Source organism: Chiloscyllium plagiosum, unplaced genomic scaffold (genome assembly GCF_037043375.1).
Source record: "Chiloscyllium plagiosum isolate Xiang-an unplaced genomic scaffold, Cpla_swu_hap1 HiC_scaffold_12, whole genome shotgun sequence".
In the NCBI taxonomy this organism is placed as follows: Eukaryota; Metazoa; Chordata; class Chondrichthyes; order Orectolobiformes; family Hemiscylliidae; genus Chiloscyllium; species Chiloscyllium plagiosum.
In genome coordinates, this window is record NW_028270150.1 from 53,198,410 (window position 1) to 53,211,805 (window position 13,396).

The following is a 13,396-nucleotide window of genomic DNA, read 5'->3' on the forward strand; positions in this document are numbered from 1 at the left end:
TGTGCAGTGTGGTTTGCTAGAGTTCTGAAAAATCACCAAGTTAAATTCTGAAAGGATTTTCTGTTTTGTTAAGTGTGTGGTGTGACGTTATTGATAAATCTTTCGATCTGTTCATCCAGAACATTGATTACACTTTGGAGTCATCAAGTCTGTAGCTTGCTTTCTTAGGCAAAAGTGAGGACTGCAGATGCTGGAAGTCAGGGTCTAGATTAGAGTGGTGCTGGAAAAGCACAGCAGGTCAGGCAGCATCCGAGGAGCAGGAAAAGCTTGCTTTCTTAACCAGGAGTGAAAGCCATCTGCTCTCAACCTAGCTTCTATGTTCATCACAAGGCAGCAAGTTATCACTTTTATGTTTATGTCACTTTTGATCCCTTTTCCCCAGTGATGGTTAGTTGCTTTCAATTCCTTTATAGCAGTCTGTCCTAATCCTTTTCACCTCAGGAAACAGTTTATTCCAGAAAGAGTTTTTGCTGATTCTTTCAATCCATTAAGTTGTCAAAGTTCACTTATGTACTTTAAGGAAGGAAACTGCCAACCTTATCTGGTCTGGCCTACATGTGACTGCAGATCCACAGCAATGTGGTTCACTCTCAACTGCTCTTTGGCCAATTCCGGATGGGAAATGAATGCTGGTCTGGCTAATGATGACTACATCCTGTGAATGAATTTTTAAAAAGTTCTTAAGTTTACATTGTCACGGGTTGATCTACCACCCAGAAAAGAAGTCCGAATGAGACCTAGATCCAAACAAATCAGGGCCTTTGGATAGAGACTGTTTTTCCACCTTGATGTATCAATAGAAAGAAAGGAGGTACCAGTTGTACCCCCTAATCTGGCAGTCTCTGGTTCAGCAACTTCTCAGGTCCAACGCCTACAATATGAATCTGTAACCTAGGACATAGAGCTGTACAGCACAGGGAGGGACCCTTCGGCCCACAATGTTGTGCTGAACATGACATCAAGTAAAACTGATCCCTTCTGCCTTCTCCACATCCCTCCATTCTTTGCATATTCACATGCTTATCTAAAAGTCTCTGAAATGCCTCTATCGTATCTGCCTCTACCACCCCATGGCAGTGCATTCCAGACTCCTACCACTCTCTGTGGAGAAGACCTGCCCTTCACATCTCCTTTTAATTTTACGCCTCTCACCTTTAAATGCATGCCCCCTAGTGTTAGACATTTCAACTGCAGGAAAACGATTCTTACTGTCAATCCTACCTGTGCAGCTCATAATTGTTTGAACTTCTATCAAGTCTCCCCTCAGCGTCTGTCACTCAGAAGAAAATTACTGGAGTTTTTCTAGCCTTTCCTTACAGCTTATACACTCTAATCTAGCCGGCATCCTGGTAAACCTCTTCCGCACCCTCTCCAAAGCCTCCACTTCCTTCCTGGTGACTAGAACTGAACACAATATTCTAAGTGTGACCTAACCAAAGTCTTACAAAGCTGCAACATGACATCCTGACTCTTGTACTCATCCCCCAACCAATAAAGGCAAACATGCCAGACACCTTCTTTATCACCCTATCTACTTGCATGACCACTTTTAGGGAGCTATGGACTTGAACTCCAAGATCCTTCTGTATATCAGCATTGTACAGATTCCTGGCATTAACTGTATACTTTTCTTTAACATTTGATCTCCCAAACTGCAGCACCTCACGCTTACTAGTCGTATGGTTCTAGTTTTGCTTATCAAAGTTCATAATCAAATACAGAAACACCTACAGAAACTTTATTTAAAGTTTAGGTCACAAGGTTGCGCTCACAGTGTACCAATGCCTAGTCTGCATTTGCATTAATTTTAGTGAAGTGTTTATTCTCTGTCTGAAATAATTCAGGTTGTACTTGTTGAATCCTTTGGTAATAAAGATCTATTTTGTTGCTCACAGCTGGTTGTAGGAGGCATGAACAATTAAAGCTAAAAATCACACAACACCAGATTATAGTCCGACAGATTTATTTGGAAGCACTAACTTTCGGTGCGCTGCTCCTTCATCAGGTAGTTGTGAAGTATAAAATTATAAGACACAGAATTTATAGCAAACATTTACAGTATGATGCAACTGAAATTATACATTGAAAACGACCTGGATTCGTTGTTAAGTCTCTCATCTTTTAGAATGACCATGTTGGTTTCAGTTCTGACCAACATCATCATTCTAAAACACGAGAGACTTAACAAACAATCCAGGTCATTTTCAATTTATATTTTCAATTGCATCACACTGTAAACTTTTGCTATAAATTCTGTGTCCTACGATCTTATACTCCACAACTACCTGATGAAGGAGCGTTGCTCCGAAAGATAGTGCTTCCAAATTAACCTGTTGGACTATAACCTGGTGTTGTGTGATTTTTAACTTTGTACACCCCAGTCCAACACCAAATCATAAACAATTAAATGCTTCGACCTCACATGAGAAATGCCTGGGATGCTGTTGGTGCTTATACAACTTTATCCTTATCCAGGTTCTGTATTTCCATATTGAGGAACATTTATTGTTTCAAAATATGGTTTACTGCAACGACATTGTGTTGAACATAATAATAAAATGCAGAAGGTTTGTGAGCAACAGGCTTCACTGCACTTTACAAATGAATCTGAAATCTCATGTACAAACCCTAACAAGTGACACCCAATGGTCCTGCAAATTCTCTGGATGGCAAAACCCAGTCCTGAGGTGAATTACAAAAGTACAGCCTGTATTGCCATCTCAGAGGGTACCCCCACAGGAAAAATGTACTCCCTGAAAGTCGCCTCTTTCCTATTTACCATTTAGAAATTATTTCAAAAATCTGCTGTCCAGACAAATAATATTGTGATATGGGCAGGACAATATTAATCAATTGAGTATTTAACAAACTGAATTCACCCTTCATTAATTACTTACATATGGTGGACAGACTGCTGATTTCAGTGTCTATCCAATTCTCATACTATAGGGATGAGCTGGGGGTTAGGTTGTTAGGTACTGGGCTGGCTACTTGACCTATTTTACAAGCCCTCCCACTGAAAAACACTTCCAAAAGGGGAACATGTGACATCCAGCACCTGATCTCTCTAAGTAAGGCTCTTCCACTCCTCGTGTAATGCGTAACCCTTAATATTTAAGGGTTAACAAGTACAGGTTTCTCGTGTAGCATGTAAGATCTATCTCTTGTTTGAGACTGGTGTCTTCTCTCCTCTTGGGCTACGCTGCTATGGGGGTGCCACAATTGAACTTGTAATTTCTGCATAAAATAGAGGGCCCTTTCTGATGTCAGTTCAATACTGGCACTAATACAAAATGAAGTCTTCATTGGCTGGCTACCTCCATAATGTGGGCAGCTAAACTTATTCCCAGTCCATCCCTGGGATAGTCCTCCACAGGCAGAAATACACTGGGGTGCAGTACCAACGCAACTCTCCTCACCATCTCTGTCCTTCAGCCAGGAAATATACTCTTCTATTATTTTAAAATATAACATTGTCTTAGAGATTTGAAATAGTTAATTTTATATTCTTCTATATTTTTAAAATATAACATTGGCTTAGAAACTTAAAATAATCAATTACCATCTTTGGACAATGGGAGGAAACCCACATAGTCACAGGTAGAATGTGCAAATTCCACACAGACAGTTGCCCAAGGCTGGAATTGAACCCAGGTCGCTGGCACTGTGAGGCAGCAGTGCTAATCACTGAATCACCATGCCACTCCTTAATATTGAAATAAGGCTAACCAATACTCTGTATAACTGAAGTATATCATCCATAGTTTTATGTTCAGTTTCTCATTCAATAAAAGATAGATTCCCAGTAACCTTCTTAATTACATGCTATACCTGTGTATTAACGTTTTTGTAATTCATGCACAAGAACATCTAAATTCCTCTGCACATTTATTATTAAAAATCAAATGGGCACTTTGGAACAACTATCAGTTAGTTTCATCGTCACCATTGCTGATAGTAATCATCTTTTCCAGATCTATTTTATTAATTGATCTTAAATTTCTCAATTACTATGGTAAGACTTACTTTTATATATTCAATCACTAGTCCAGGCCTCTGGATTTCTAATCTAGTAACGTAACCAATATGCTAACACACTCTCACTTCATCGTTGATATTGCAGCTCTTTAATATAATATTAAATGAAACAAGATAAATAGCTTGGTTCAACGTACTACAAAACTGTGTTCTCAGCCCTATTCATTAAACACAATAAAAAGATAAACAATTTTGTTGTTTTAACTGCAAGCCATACAATAGAGGAGCCCAGTGTATTTTATATTCCATTAACCTGGAAGAATCCTGCCCAAAAATGCTACTTTGACAAAACATCATTTACAAAAAACCATAACATTATAGTAAGTTTAAAAAAGATTGTATTTGTTCAAGTAAAAAAAAGCCTGTCATTTGACTTTGACTCTTGCATCTTAAATTATTTGTTGGCAATATGCATGAAAACCTTTTGCTTTTAATGGTTTGCTGAAAAATACTTTGTGTATCAATATATAACCAAGCCATATGAAGCAGGAAGAACTCAGGTTTTACCATTGTTCAATTCTGAATTATCTGATTTGACAAAGGTCCAACTTTAATATTAGAATGTTGCAATTTGCCTTAGTATTCCCACCGTGCTCAAATCATATACTTGTTACATTGTCATCTCCCACACACTATTCTAATTTTATCAACTCAACATTATAGGTGGACGCTCCTTACTTGTATTAAGGAATTGCTCTGTTTGTAATAACATAAACATGATATACCCACTGTAAGGCATATCTCCCATACAAGCCATTTTCAAAGAATCCTCTACAAATTAAACTTAATACCTTGTGTGTGATATGTCTGGACAATGTGTTATATGGCTAATAATGATCATTTACATTGTAGTATTTTGCAGCAGAGATTGTGATCCATTTCTTCCATGGCTGATACTCCATTCACAAGTTGGTAAACATTACACTGTCATACCATTTCATTCAGGCTAAAGTTTTAATTGAAACATTTACTCAAAAAAACGTGAGGGCAATATCTTATATTCTTTTTTACTGAGTGTCAATTTTGTCAAGTTTCACAGAAGGTCTCTCTCCACGAAGCATGGCACTATTGGTCCAAGCTAGCCTTATTAACCACTATCCTATCCTTATGGTGACCCTCTTGTCTGATGCTAGCCTGAGTTAACCACTCACTTTACCTGGAAGAACTTGCCACAGCTGAGTTATCCTGGAATTGACCAGCACCTCCAGTGTGTGCTTCATCTTTAAAAAGCTATTGTCATTTATACTAGCACTGTCCATATGGAGTTGTCCTGTACGGTTTGTGACATTTGCCCCAGATGTGGTCAATAAGGGGAAGTTGGCACCTTATATTGTTGACTGGCACCTGGAGGTCTTGGTTATCTCTGTGACTGTGACTATCCCCATGGAGAGGAAAATTGACCCAAATGTCTGAAAGAGCATGGAACATTGCAATCATAAGGATTGGTTTATACCAGCTTTTGCAACCAGTGTTTACAGAGAATCAGCAGCCACTTTTTCACCACATCGGATCTCCTTTCCACTGAAGTTTATACAATAATAGTTCCCACTAGTCACCTTTGTCATTTTTACTTCTTTCAATCTTAAAAATCTTGGCAATATTTTCCAAGTCAATGGAAAATAAAAACTAGCATCACAAAAATGTTGGCAGTTGATTTGCTATCATTGGATCAAGCAATAATGAGAAAGAAAGGCTGAGAATTGTGAAAGAAATTGTGATCTTTGGAGAATTTTCTGCATTTGCTTCTTGTCTGACACTACAACAAAAGCCTCAATGGGCATATTTTGTGAAGCTGTACTGCTGGCAGAGACCCTGATGCATAGGAACTCTGATATGTTGGATGCTGTTACATGATTGGATTAGTTGGATGAATTTACATGTTGGGGAGGCAGAAGGTATCTTCCAGTCCCAGAGGTACCACACCTGGAGGCAGAAACTCGATTTCATTACATGGTGGCATCCCAGAGCCCTACTGCCTTCCCGCCTCCATTTGAGTTAAGGCCATGCGGGAAGGCATAACTTTTCCCACCTTTCTGCTAGTTGAGGCTTCTAAGTGGTCAGCATTATTTATGGCACCTCAGATACTGAAGCAATCCATGTCCAAATGCAGCAAGACTTGGATAACATCCAGGTCTGGGCTGACAAGTGGCAAGTAACATTCACACAGGCCAGGCAACAACCACTTCCAACAAGAGACAATCTAACCATCGTTCCTTAACATTCAATGGCATTACCATTGCTGAATACACTACCAATATCCCGGAGATACCACTGACCAGAAACTACACTAGACTGGCAAAAATAAATATTGTAATGACAGGAACAAGTCAGAGTCGAGAAATACTGCGGACAGTAGCTCACCACCTGTCTCACCAGAGCTTGTCCACCATGTGCAAGACACAACTCAGGTGTGGGATGCAATATTCCTGACCTGCCTGGTTGAGTGCAGCTCCAAAAGCTCCAGACGTTTGACACCCGTCAGCTTGTTTGACATCACATCCAACCACCATTGACGCTCAGTAGCAGCCATATGTACCATCTACAAGATGCACTGCAGACATTCACCAAAGTTCCTTAGATAACATCTTCCAAACCTACAACCACTTCCACCTGTTCATTCAACAAGGATAGCAAATACATGGAAACACCGCCAAGTGCAAATTCCCCTCCAAGCAAATTACCATCCGAACTTGAAAATATACTGCTTTTCTTTCACTGTCATAGGATTAAAATCCCAGAATTCCTTCCCTAATATTATTGTGGATCTACTTATACCAAATAGACTGCACTGTTCAAGAAAATAACTCAGCACCTCACCTTATAAAGAGGAAAATGAATGTTGGCCCAGTCAGTGACATACAGGTCCCATGAGTTAAAATAAATAGTCTCAGGAGAAGCAACTGAACTGCTGGGGAGTGAGCATTTGTGAGGCAGTCTGAAATGTATCACGTTTGAGGGAGTTCCAAGGCTAGACTGTCAAATGTGAAGAACTGAAATCCATCATATTGGAGGCATAATTTAATGAGATTTGGTGACTATAATGTCACCTGGGACGGATTGCAGAGAAATTCATAGAATCTGTCTGGACCACATCTTTAATTAGAGGTGCTCTGTGGGGTGTCTCTTAATTTCTATTTACCCCATTAATTCTGTTAATTTTAAGTATTACAGCTTAACGTTTTTATATAAATATACAGTAAATTGTTTTATTTGTTGTTTAAAAACATCGAATCTTGTGCCTTTATTCTTAGTAAGTCACTGAGATCTCAAACCTTGACCAACTTTTAAATGAATTAAAAAGTTACAGGTCCATAATCTGAACGTTACATATAAATTTAGTGATTTTTAGTGGAATTGTAACAATCCAGAGAATTAAAGGAGTCTCAAACAATGGGATTTGAAGACAGGCAGTGAGGTACACTCTGGTCAATAAATATCCTTCAGATGGTGCTTTTTACCCAGTATGAAGAATAGTGGTCATACTTCAAGAACTGAACTCGTAGAATCATAGGGTCATACAGTACAGAAACAGACCCTTCAGTCCAACTCGGCCGTTCCAACCAGGCATGTCAATCTGACCTAGTCCCATTTGCCAACATTTGGCTTATATCCCTCTAAACCCTTCCTATGCACGTACTCATCCAGATGCCTTTTTAAATGTTGTAATTGTACCAGCCTCTCGCAGCTGATTCCATACACGCAACACCCTCTGCATTAAAAAAGTTACTCCTCGGATCCTTTATAAATCTTTCCCCTCTCATTAGATAAATTAATTGCCCACTGTCCAAGGCAAATAGATAGATGCAGTGGCCAAGACTCTTTGCACTAACTCCAGGCATGTTCTAACTAGGGCTTTATATAGCTAAAACACAGCTTCTACCACCTTGTATTGTATTCCTCTAGACGTAAAGATCAGACTTTCATTAGTCTTTTTGACTATTTTCATGATATTTTCATGAACACTCTTCAGGCCTCCACTATTTTGAATTTTTAAATTTAGACTACACCCTGCTCTATCCTTTTTTGATGCAGAGTGGATGATTTCATATTTGGATATAATAAAATTCACTTGCCACAATTTTACATATTCACTCAATCTATCAATATCTGTTTTGGAAAGTTGTGCTTCCCATCTATACTGCTTACCTATCTTTGTTGCATTGGCAAATTTGGTTATATGACTTTCTATCTCATTAGATCTGATATGAGAGATATGGAGAACTGTTTAAGTCCATAGTACCAATCTGTGTGGGACATCACTATGACTATGACCACTGATCTCATTTTGTAAATTAAATAAGCTGTCCATTTCTCCCCACTTTCAGTCAATTTCTTAATCAGGCCATCAATGTCATAAGTTTCAACAGTAATTAACTTGAGGGACTTTACTCTCAGGAAAATACTCTCGGGAAGTCCATTCAAATAACATCCATAAATGATCCTCCATTCATTACTTTAGTCAAAACTTCAAACAAAAAATCATCTAGTCCTGGGGGTTGTGCCACACTTTAAGGCCATTTTTTTCTTCAGGGCTGCTATTTTGTTTAGGTTCATTTGAGTTACTTAGCACAAAGCAGGGAATGTATGCTACCTGGTGGCAAAGCAATATTGCAGTGCGAATAAGTGTCACTCTTCTCTAACATTCCTGGCATTGATCATGGTCATTTCTGCTGCTTGAGTTTAAGTTTAACTCTGGAAATAGTGCAAAGGTTAAACAGCAAAGATCAATTGTGAACTAAAGGTCATTGATATTATAAGAATTTTTAAAAATTACCTTCTCCTTATTTCATTGAGTGCAATCCTGATACAACCATTCAATTTTGTTTTAATGGTTTAAAATGTTTGGGTTTGAATGTTTTAAACCCAAAACATCAAAGCCATTGCATTCTGCAAATAGAAAAGACAGACAATTACTTGCTAATAATATTATTACGTAGCTGTCCAGAATGGAATTGATGGGAAGTTACAACATACAAATTCAGTACCAGCATGGTGGATTAGCACAGCAAACTATATTACTGACAGTGAAATGCTGTTAAATCATCTCATAACACAAGGCATGAGCACTAAGAAATATTTCATAATTCACTTGCTGTAATAAAAATATAGAATAAAGAACAAAATGAATAGATTAGGAACATTCAAATCCAGGGAGATAGAAGATATCATACCTGGTGCGATTTATTTTCTTACACAATCTCTACTTTTAATTAAATTGCAATGCAAGATTTCTTTCTGCTACCCTCTCAAATATTGAACTGCTAATTTAACTCCCTATGCCTTCCCTACTATCCCTACCAGAATAGAGTCCTGAATCTCCTTTCTGCAGCAGTGGGATCGTTTACTTCTCCCAAACCCTCTTTCCCTTACATTTCTGTGGATGGCCTTATGATCTGACTGTGGCCCACCCTAACCAGACAGCCTTGAATGGGAAGTGACTGATGCCTGACCACATTAGCTGTATTCCCTGGACTATGGAGCCACAGTATTAATTGTGAACCACTTCCAGCTCTGGAGAGGCATCGATTCATTGACTGAGGATACGCCAACCATGGCCAAACCCCTGGACTGGCATGGATGCTGTCCTTGACTTACTGTGTTGGGACCCCTGACTGATGGGTGCAATGGTCTTTGGTGAGGACTATTCCCCCCACACTATGAAACATGGCTGCTTGCTTGCTGTAATGCAGTGTGTTTGCTTCTAAAGTTTCTGGTACATGGTGCCGGTGTGAGATTGACCTAGTACACTGACGTACAGCAAGATGTACAGCCCCTTGACTGAGGGCTCTTGACCAGCAAGTGTGCTGCCTGGTTATGTAACAGCCCCAACTGACACAGCAAGGCAAGACATGGATGTGTGAACCTGGAGGTGGGCACTAAGTGAGGGAGCAATAAAAGTACAGATAATGAGCACTGAAATGCAATGGTCCAATCCATGAGCTGGGTGCCTGTAATGGACAGCACTGTCCATGGACAGGGGTTGTGTGTTGAAAATGTGTTGCTGGAAGAGCGCAGCAGGTCAGGCAGCATCCAGGAAACAGGAGAATCGACATTTCGGGCATAAGCCCTTCTTCAGGAATGAGGAAAGTTTGTCCAGCAGGCTAAGATAAAAGGTAGGGAGGAGGGACTTGGGGGAGGGGCGTCGGAAATGCGATAGGTGGAAAGAGGTCAAGGTGAGGGTGATAGGACAGACTGGGGTGGGGGCGGAGAGGTCAGGAAGAAGATTGCAGGTTAGGAAGGCGGTGCTGAGTTTGATGGATTTGACTGAGACAAGGTGGGGGGAGGGGAAATGAGGAAACTGGTGAAATCCGAGTTCATCCCTTGTGGTTGGAGGGTTCCTAGGCGGAAGATGAGGCGCTCTTCCTCCAACCGTCGTGTTGTTGTGGTCTGGCGATGGAGGAGTCCAAAGACCTGCATATCCTTGGTGGAGTGGGAGGGGGAGTTGAAGTGTTGTGCCACAGGGTGGTTGGGTTGGTTGGTCCGAGTGTCCCAGAGGTGTTCTCTGAAACGCTCTGCAAGTAGGCGGCCTGTCTCCCCAATATAGAGGAGGCCACATCGGGTGCAGAGGATGCAATAGATGATGTGTGTGGAGGTGCAGGTGAATTTGTGTCGGATATGGAAGTTTCCTTTGGGGCTTTGGAGGGAGGTGAGGGGGGAGGTGTGGGCGCAAGTCTTGCACCTCCTGCGGTTGCAGGGGAAGGTGCCGGGAGTGGAGGTTGGGTTGGTGGGGGGTACCCGATGTGGTCTCCTCTATATTGGGGAGACAGGTCTTTGGACTCCTCCATCGCCAGACCACAACAACACGACGGTTGGAGGAAGAGCGCCTCATCTTCTGCCTGGGAACCCTCCAACCACAAGGGATGAACTCGGATTTCACCAGTTTCCTCATTTCCCCTCCCCCTACCTTGTCTCAGTCAAATCCATCGAACTCAGCACCGCCTCCCTAACCTGCAATCTTCTTCCTGACCTCTCCGTCCCCACCCCAGTCTGACCTATCACCCTCACCTTGACTTCTTTCCACCTATCGCATTTCCGACGCCCCTCCCCCAAGTCCCTCCTCCCTACCTTTTATCTTAGCCTGCTGGACAAACTTTCCTCATTCCTGAAGAAGGGCTTATGCCCGAAACGTCGATTCTCCTGTTCCCTGGATGCTGCCTGACCTGCTGCGCTTTTCCAGCAACATATTTTCAGCTCTGATCTCCAGCATCTGCAGACCTCACTTTCTCCTCAGGGGTTGTGTGTGGCTGGTGGATCAGGCCGAGCAGCCAGCATAGAGCTGAATTTGATAGTGGTCCAGTTTGAATGCCAAGAATTTTAAATATCTTGTTTGTTCAGCTAATTTGGTAAGATAAGAAACTGAATATTAATGAGGCATTAATAAGGTGGTTAACAGACTCTAATCCCCTTTAATTGACACGTCGGTGTTGTCTGGAGCGAACCCCAACATGCCATAGGCAAAAGCATAAAGATTACAGTGAGATGCATAGAGATGGGCCTCACTGGACTTCTCATCTGATTGTATCAGAAATCTTTCCATAACCAACATGGCTCAGACCCCTAAACATCACTAAAGGGAATACTGGCCATCGCACGGTAATTGAAGAAAATTGAAAATTATAGCAAGAAGGAAAAACTAAAAACATGTGCTGTATAAAAAAAAATCAGCAGCACTCAAAGAACAGATGTATTATTTGGTCTGATGGGATACATTCAAGGTTGCTGAGGGAAATTTGGATGTAGTAACAGATCCTCACATCTTCCAGTCCTTATCAGATGTAATGTTTCGAGGAGTGGATAGTTGCAAAGGGGAGTAGTGGAGGGATAGGGGGCATTCTGGAGGAGCTTTTAAAGAGAATTATCTGAGAGATGCAGAGGAACAAATTTGCAGGGAAATTACAGAGAAATGCCAGCATTATGGAGTAGTTTCAATGCAGACTTCAGCTATCTAAATATCGACTGAGGTGCTGGTAATGTAAGGGACAGCAAGGGAAAAATGTTCCTGGACTGTGTTCAGGAGAGTTTCTTACAGCAGCATGTGGCCAGTCCAATAACAAAACAATACACCGTTGGAACTGGAAGTGACATGGCTAAGTAGATCAAGTGACAGTGGGGGAACATTTAGGAGACAGTGATCATTATATCATAAGGTTCAGGATGGTATTATAGAATGAGATGCAACAATCCAGAGTAAGAGAAAAAAATTACATTTTACATTAGGATTAAATCTTGGCACAATATCGTAGGCCAAAGGGCCTGTTCTGTGCTGTACCTTTCTATGTTCTATGTTCTAAATCAATTGGCGGAGAGCTGACTTTGATTGGGCAAGAACAGAGCTGAACAGGAGTGACTAGAATAAGAGGTTGATGGGACAAACAGTAATTGAACAACTTTCAAAGAGCAGATGGCTTCAGTACAGTCAAAGTATAGTCCTTCTAATAGAAAAGGTGGTACAAATAAATCCAGTACAAATTCAAACAGATTGTTGAGAAACTCATTGGATAGGCAGCATCTGTGAAGAGAAAGTAGTTAATGTTTCCAGCCCAGTGACCTTTCTTCATGGATGATAAACAAAGTAGAAGTTAATATTAGAAAGAAAAAGATGTGCTGATAACAGATGTAAGGTAGAAAATGGAACCGAGAATCAAATGGATATGGAAGATTTAGGGAGAGGTAGAAAAGCAAATAAGAGAAGCAAAGAGGAAGTGTAAGAAAAGATTAGCAGCTAACGTGAAAAGATTAGCAGCTAACATATTCTGTGGCTGTATAAATAGTAAATGAGTGGTTAAAAGAGGCGGAAGGCCAAACAGGGACAAAAAAGGGATTTACACATGAAGGCGGGGGCATGGCTGAAAGGTTAAACAAATATTTTGTATCTGTCTTTATAAAAGAGGAGGATGGTACCATGACCATGGTGACAGAGGAGAAAACCTTCTCACTAGAAGGGTTGAAAATTAATAAGGAAGAAATCTTGGATAGACTGTTGCTACTTAAAGGTGATCAAGACACTGAGACTGGATGAGATGTATCCAAGGATTTTGAAGGAAGTGTAGATTGAAATTATACGGGCACTGGCCATAATCTTTTAGTCTTCCCTGGACCCCACTGGAGATGCCAGAAGACGGAAGAACTGCAAACATTATGGCCTTGTTCAAGAGTGTTTGTAAGAATAATCCCAGCTATTAGAGAATAGTTAATTTAACTTCAGTGGTTGAGAAACCTCTAAAAACAATTATTCAGGAAAGATTTAGTAATCACATGGAAAAAGGTGGATAGAGTAATAGAGTCATAGAGATGTACAGCATGGAAACAGACCCTTTGGTCCAACCCATCCATGCTGACCAGATATCCCATTCTACTC